This window comes from Myotis davidii, unplaced genomic scaffold (genome assembly GCF_000327345.1).
Source record: "Myotis davidii unplaced genomic scaffold, ASM32734v1 scaffold674, whole genome shotgun sequence".
In the NCBI taxonomy this organism is placed as follows: Eukaryota; Metazoa; Chordata; class Mammalia; order Chiroptera; family Vespertilionidae; genus Myotis; species Myotis davidii.
Window position 1 is genome coordinate 2,567,769 of NW_006286674.1, and position 8,532 is coordinate 2,576,300.

An 8,532-nucleotide genomic window follows, 5' to 3' on the forward strand; every position below is an offset into this window, starting at 1 on the left:
CCTTTTGTTAGCGCGGATCTCGGAAATCACTGCAGAGAGAGGGGAGAAGGAACTTTTCAGTTTCCATACGTGCATTTAGGGCTGCAGTGAGGGCAGATTTGTAAATTGAAGGGACGCATGTTTTATGTTATTATTATTATTATTTTGCATTTTGCAGATTAGGAATCTTAGAACTGGAAGAGACTTTAGAAGCATCTGGTTGGACACCTGCTTAGCTAGCCCGGGAAGCTCCGGTTACCTGGTGGATGAGTGCTTCGTCTGTAAACATACCACCCAAGAGAGAACAAACACTTCAGGAGCCTCCTCATTTCGTTTCTTAGATAGCGTTAATTTTTCTTGTGTTGGGGAAAATTGTGGGATAAAGGACTTACCTTTACTCTGGTTAGATTCTCAGGTGTTACTGGTCTTTTCCCTTTGGTGTTGTACATTCTCTAATTGATTATAGTGTGTGGTTTGGTGCCTTCTGTATTATAGTATGCCGTCAATGAAAGGAGATGGGTATAGTTTTATTTTCCATTTTTATAATTAGAAAATACTTTTATTTTTATTTAATTAAATGGCCCAGGTTTCAGATTTTTAAAAGTACACAAAGGAAAACAGTGGAGGGATATCATGTAGGCTTTTAATTTGTTTAAAAAAATCACTTTGTATCACATTTATAGAAAAACAGTTTTAAGGAAACACGATGTAATATTGTAGTGAACACAAATGCAATTTTAAACTTTTTTTTTAGCCCTTGTCAGTGTGGCTAAGTTGGTTAAAGCGTTGTCCCTTACACCAAAAAGGGGGCAGGTTTGATTCCCAGTAAGGGCACATACTCAGACTGTGGGTTCGATCCCCTGTAGCTTATCTCTCTCTGTCTCTCTGTCTTGTCTCCCCGCCCCCTCTTCTTTCCTTTCCATCTCTAAAAAATATTAAAACATTTTTAAAATTTAAGAATATAATACATTCAGAAGCAATTACCTACCCCCCACTTTTTCCTATCATTTATTTATTTTCAGCATTTTAATAGCAATCTGAAAAGGTAAACTGTAGAAGAGATGGGAATTTCTGTTCTAGTATCTTTTTTGGAAAATGTAAATAATATTTAAAAATTTTCTCTTAAAATTTAATCTCCATGTTTTAAATTTTTTTCGTGGTTTGAGATTTGAGGGAAACATTTATTAGGAACTAAGTAATGTGGAATCAACTAATATGAACCGGATGCTTAAACCTTACATAAGTAGAAGTTGGTGTAGCAGACTATTGGGACCAGAAGAGACCTTAGAAAAATTTGACTGGACTTCCTGTTTTTATTGTTCTCAGTTTTGAAAAAGGATATTGTGCTTCCAGTGGATTGTACCAAACAACTATACTGTGCTCTTGCCATTGAGGAATTTGAGGTTGGGAAATTTCTCTTGAAATTTCAAATTTAAAAACCAGTTTTCATGTTATTTCATGTTTAGGATTGCATCATTGTCAGGAAGGTTTAATTGTTGAGAGATCATGTTACAAAAAATGATATGTAGTTATGCACTCAAACTTAAGTTTCTTTTAAAAACATATTTTTATTGATTTTAGAGAGGAATGGAGAGGGAGAGAAAGAGAAACATCAAAGATGAGAATCTTTCATTGGCTACCTGCTGCACAATCCCCAACGGGCATTGAGCCTGCAATCCGGGCATGTGCCCTGACAGGAATTGAACTGTGACCTCCTGCTTCATAGGTGTACAACCACTGAGCCACACCAGCTGGGCTAAGTTTCTTATAATATTCACTAGAGGCACAGTACACGAAATTTGTGCATGGGTAGGATCCCTAGTGGCTGCCGGCTGAGGCTGCTGCTGGCTGGGGCCTCCCTTCCCTTGGCCGCCTGTTGCCACCACCTGCTGGGGCGGAGTGAGCCAGGAAGGGGGCCGAGGACTGAGGACTGTTGGCTGGCCGGCCCGGCCCAGTGGTGGGGCGGAGTCAGCCAGGAAAGGGGCCGAGGACTGTTGGCTGGCCGGCCCGGCCCAGTGGTCGAACTCCTGGTTGAAGAGACAATTTGCATATTAGGCTTTTATTATATAGGATTGTAGTTGTATTGCTGTCTTAATGCTTCCTAAATCTTATGTTAAAGTTGAGAATAAAGTAGTAAATTAAAATGAAAAATAAAACAAAAAAGTAATGCATTAGTGAGCCACTCTAATACTCGTTCTGTGGGACAGAACTAATAGTGATAGGCCAAGTGGGTTGTGGCAGACTTTTGATGTGTAATTGTGAAGGGATATGAATGAACTGATAATAAATTTGAGCTGTGTTTTAAGGAATTTCTAGTGTTCCGAATGAGTCTTTAAATAAGGTGGACACTGTTCTGTGTTCTGGGTAATAGCAAACAAAGAGTGGGCAGTGTCTTCCTTTCTTCAAGATGCAATGTAATTATTAGGTAGCATTCTTAAGCATTGTTTATTGTGTTGATTTCTTATCACAGGAAGAATGACTGAACTAAAGATAATCCAAATATGTATTAATGACTCCACAAAGCACAGATGTTGTAATTATTAGGCTGTCCTTACAAATAAGAAAATTAGAAGTTGGAGAAGTCCTGTGTTTAGTCAGAAAGTTTATTTATTAGGAAATGGCTTTTTAATTGTTTTTGAGAAGCCAGTTAAAGTTCAACAACAAAAAAACTCCATGTACAGTTACGAGTGTATATATAGGTAAGAAAAAATGTGGCTGAACACGTCATATTCATATCATGATTTATTTGAAAATTTGCCCCCCCCAAGGGAAAGGAGGTGACTAACCTGGAAGTTAGAGGGTAGGTTTAAATACCTAACTTAATTTATAGGGGCTTAATAACCATTTTTTTATGCCTTAGTTTCCTGGGCTATGAGATTTTTGGCTCTTAGTTTTAAGAGTGTATAATTTAAATGCCACTATTATTTTTGTTGTATTGATAGGGAATTAAGTATTTCAGAACGCTCATGACTTTTCAGAAGAAATTGAAAATATAGATTGGATCATAGATTCAGTGGATTATTTAAATAACACCCCAGTCTTAACCCTTTAATTATTTCTTATCTTTGTCCTCATAGCACTTTATATAGCAGTTCCATTTTAACACTTATATTGGAAGTGTACTAGACTTTTGAGGTTTGAAAAAATATATATATTTTTATTGATTTCAGAGAGGAAGGGAGAGGGATAGAAACATCAATGATGAGAGAGAATCATTGATTGGCTGTCTCCTAGATGCCCTCCACAGGGGATTGAGTCAAACCATGTTTCCTGGTTCATAGGTTGACGCTCAACTACTGAGCCACGCCAGCCGGCTAGACTTATGAGTTTTTGAGTGTAGGGACAGTTAGTTTTCTTTGTTTTCACTGGCTAAAACAATGCTTGTAGGACGATCATGCATGTTTGCCCAATTGAATTAACAGCTCCTTGCATTACCCACAATGTTGGTTGCTGATTAAAAGTGCATCCTGGAAGAAGTCTTTGCGGTACCAAAGCTTTGCAGGTGATAATATATTAGGTGATCAAGATAACAGTTCATGAAGGTCTAAACAAGCTGAAAGCAGAATGATAAAGCTAAGTGTTAGTACTTGGGTTGAAAATTTTTACTGATTGGAGAAGGATGAACTGACCTAAAAGTAGTTCTTCTTGTGAATGTATCTGACTGATACTTTGGGGATTTGTCTGCCACATAATTGGTGGAATCTTAGGCCACATTAATAGATTTGTCTGGAACAAAGGAATTGGGTCCCCTTTTGTATTCTATAATGGATAGACCACATCTGTAATACTGACTTAATTTTACTTCAAATTTTTTAGAATGCACTTATCTAAAGGAGGTTGACAGAACTTCTTTATCAATGTGAACTGTATTGCTTTTTTAAAGACTATGAAACTGCTGTAGGAATTCAGTTTAATTTAAAAAATAAAAGTTTGTGTTTTTATAGGGAAGTACTGTTCAATGCATGGTGAGATTTATGAAGGCTTATATACCCCTAGAGTTATTTTGAGATGATATTACTCTTTTAACTCCAAATTCTTTGCTTCATTGATATTACTGTTCAGAATGTCTTCTGTTAACCAGTTCCTATCAACCCCCTCCCTCCAGATACCCTGGATGCTACCTTTCTTATAGGACTACCACCTTATATTATTGTATTTCTTATACATTCAAGTCTTTGGAAAACGGTCATGGTTTACATTCCTTTTGTTGGTAGCAATTGCCATGTTCAACATTACAGATGTATTGCAGATGTTGTTATTTATTAAGGAGGGTGAGAGTTTCAAGAAACCTTTTTATGACACCATTCTCTCCTGACTATAATAAGGTGGGAGCTGGAGAGCTGCCACTAACCAATATCTCATCTGCATTGCTACTTCCATAAAACTCTCATTTCCATTTCCCTTCACTCTTTTCTTTCCCCCAGTCAATAAAATGTGCGTTTGGCTGGAAACTTAAAACCTACTCTACCTACTTTTTCCTACAAATTAACTCAGTTTGCAGGCAGAACACAAGACAAGAGAATAGTAATAAGTTTATAATTATGAGTATCTTCTATGTGTACCTACCTACAAGTGATATCTTACTTATTTTTTAAAAAATAATTTTTATTTTTCCATGGAGTTTTAGAATGGAGGGGAGAGACAGAGAGAGAAGGAGGGAGAGAGGAGGAGAGGGGGAAAGGGGGAGAGGTAGAGAGAGAGAGAGGGAGAGAGAGAGAGAGAGAGAGAGAGAGAAAGAAACATAGATTGGTTGCCTCAAGCCTGCAACTGGGGTACATGCCCTTGACCGGAATTGAACCTGGGACCCTTCAGTCTTTGAGCCAAGGCTCTATCCACGAGCCAAACTGCCTGGGACTGGTATCTTATTTAATAATCTATAGTCCTTAAACATTTTTGGCTCAATAGCAAAAATGAGTTCTGTTTTGGGGGAAATACTCATCTCTACAGCATTTAAAAACTAGTAAGAAAAGGTTATATAAAATTTTGTTTTATAGAAAGCAAAAACTGCTCTATATATTAGTTCAGGCTATATACAGTATATCAGACATACCAAAAAGATATTTGGAATAGGGAGGGTTTGTATATGGGGATTCCTGAGAAGTTCATAGAGGGCAGAGATCATGTCTTACTCATTATTTATTCATTGTCTGAATCATTGCTGTATCCTTAGTTCAGCACACTGCATGGCATAGAGCCTAACACTACCAGGGTCTTTAGTAAATGTTTGGTGGACTGATTAAGTATAGTGATTAGGTTTGGCTTGAATTTGAGTGGAGGATGCCTGAAAGAAAGTAGTGATGGAGTTTACAATGGGACCAGGCTAAGAGGTTCATTTGGGGGAATGCTTTATTCAAATTCATGAAGTGTGTGTGTGTGTGTGTGTGTGTGTGTGTGTGTGAGAGAGAGAGAGAGAGAGAGAGAGAGAGAGAAAGAGAGAGAGAGAATAGTTATGCATTAGCATATAATGAACAGGGAGAGAGAAAAAAAATAGTTATGCATTAGCATATAATGAACTCAATTTTTAGACCTTTAAAAATCCACAGAAGGGAATCTTTGTTAAGCAGAAGGGATTATCTCCTCTGAATCATTTGGCAGTACTAGGTGGAATCTCTGGGTTTTAGGAGATGCAAGTTGTATTGATTGATCACCTCTTCAAGAATATTAGAAAGTATGTTGGTTCCTTTAATAATATGTTATTGGTACTGAAATCATTTCTACTTTTTAACATGTTATTCCTGCAATTTGTTTTATACTGTTTCCCCCCCTTTGCCTCTTATCTATGACTTAATATTTTTATATCAGTTTAGTTTCAGTGTTTTTTTTTCCTGAGGGTGAGAGGTATTCATTGTGAAAATGCAGTTTTGATCCCACCAGTGTTCCTTTAATTACTAGTATTATTAGCTGATTTATGGACTAAGTTTCTCATGGAATAAAATAGGTTAGGATAGTTTTGAAAAATCACTTTTTAATTGATGACAGAATGATAGATGCTTTAAAATTGCAAATGGTGTTAAAAGAATCTTTTGGGGTTACAGTTATTTTTAATATTGTTTCTGTGCATATATGTATGTATATGTGTGTGTATATGTATGTATGTATGTGTGTGTGTGCGCGTATGTGTATGTATATATATATGTATGCCTAAGCAACTGTTATGACAGAACAACCGCAACGACTGGTCAACCAGTGGCTATGATGGGCATTGACCACCACGGAACAGATGCTCAATGCAGGAGCTGCCCCCTGGTGGTCAGTGTGCTCCCACAGCCAACCTCCTGTGGTCCCCCCCCTCCCGCATGCTGCCCCCCCCAATTGGGGGCCCACCGGCCAACTTCCTGGGGTCCCTCCCTCCAGCCCGCTGGCCCTCTTGATAGGCCTTGATCGCTGGCCAGGCCAAGGGAACCCACCCGTGCATGAATTTGTGCACAGGGCCTCTAGTCAGTGACGAAAGAGAATCATTGGTTGGCTGCCTCCTCCTACTGGGGGTTGAGTCCAGAACCTGGGTATGTACCCTGACCAGGAATCAACAGATAACCTCCGGGTTCATGGGTTTATGCTCAACCACTGAGCCACACTGGCCAGAGTCTTTCTTTTGAGGTCACATTTCTTATAGTTCTTTGAAATCCACCTCTTTGTAAGATGATATATGACTGCTTTTTGTAATGTGGGATTCAGCATTTATATGTAGTCTAAGAGGAGGGAGTCTAGACTAATAAAAGTTTTTGTAAAATGTTCCTATAGAATCCAAATTAGTCATTAATAATTGCTTAGGAGCAATTTTTTATTAAGGTCTTGATAGAGAGCTTAATCATCAGATTTAAACAATACCTCATAATATATGTGAAATATAGTATTTGTTATGGTTTGAAAAAGCATAAATGTATAGGGTCAGATTTTTCCCTTTTTAAAAATAAGAACAATTAAAAATATTGATTTTAGAGAGAGGAAAGGGAGGGGGTGGAGAGAAACCAATTTGTTGTTCTACTTATTTATGCATTCATTGGTTGATTCTTGTATGTGCCCTGACTGGGGATCAAACCTGCAACCTTGACTGAGTATCCAGCCAGGGCAGATTTTCCTATTTTTGGCACTTCATTATTTTTGTTGTTTCTAGAGAGTAAAAATCATCTGTTTGTTCCTGCTATATCCCTGCTGTATACCTTATTTGTAGAAAAGGAATAGGGATATTATAAGTACTGAAATGTTGGTTGGATGAGGGAATCAGTAAATTACTGTAACTATCATCAAATTATATTTTGGGTACTAAGTTTTTCCCCCCTCAGCATGTGTATTTCTAATAGGTTTGAGATCCATTCTATAATCTGGACATATAACTAGTTGTAGCATATGAAATTTATCTCAATTTATTTAGAACTGGAATTCCCATTTCCTTAATTTAAGTGCAAATGATTACTGATATGGCTCTATGGATTCTAAAAGTGAGAACAGTGAATGTTCTGTTACATGCTTTGAGTATTAATTGATGGTTATATGTAAGGATAATGTAAATTGAGAATGAATTGGGAAAGCAAAAGATTGATTTCAGAGAATACAGTGTTAAGGAGATTTTTGACAAATGTTAATGGTGGTTAGTTAAGATTTTTCTCTAGTATAAGTGATAAAAATCAAGGTAATAGAAAACCGCTGTGGTAAATAGCGTAAAAAATTTTTTAAAAAAACTTTTCCCATGGGTACTTATTATTAGTTAAGCCATGACTCAGGATCCCAGGGTAGGATTGTATGTCCACTTTGGAGAAGTGTCTGTTTAGGTCTCAAAGCTAGTTTTTATTTTTTGTGTTTAGTTTTCTTATGCTTTAGTAATACCTGTAGCCTCCAGGGTGCTTTTTGTTTTTTTCTTTCTTTCTTTCTCTCTGTGTGAATTTTGGTTCCTGTCTTTCATGTTAGAGACTTTCCTTACATATTCAGTGACCCCAGGACGCTGAAAAGATGTTTATCAGGATTAAGGTCTACCTGCATAAAATTTTTAGTCCTTTTAAGGAATTGTGATTTTTACCCTGGAATTGTTCAGATCCCCTACCTCTTTCCCAATCCTGTTGTGAAAGGAGATGTACTATTCTTTTTGAGGTGTACTATAGTCTTTCTTTTGAAGTCACATTTATCGTGGCTGTTTATGGTGTTGGGAGCCGCACTTGATTTTTTTTTAAAACAGGTACTTAAAAAAATAATTTATTTGTCTTATATAACAAGAAATTTGGAAGTAGGCAGTCACTGGCATGGGTTTATGAACTCAACACTAACAAGTTCAGCATCTGTGCAGCTGTTTTGGACTTTCCCTCAGGGTTGCCAGGTGGTGCGGCTCCAATCATATCTGTATTTTCAGGGGGTGTGGGGGCGGGGGGAGAAGGAGGAGGGGAAAGGAACATCAGCTATATCTGTGTGTTTATTGGGAAGGCTATAGTGCCGGGGTCCAACCCCAGCAGGTCCAGGGGTTCCCAAAGGTGTAGACGGAGTCGGCAAAGAAGGAATGACACGGAGACAGCGTTCAGTTGATCAGCAGCCTAGCCAGGATCTCTAGCCAGGATCTCCAGCCAA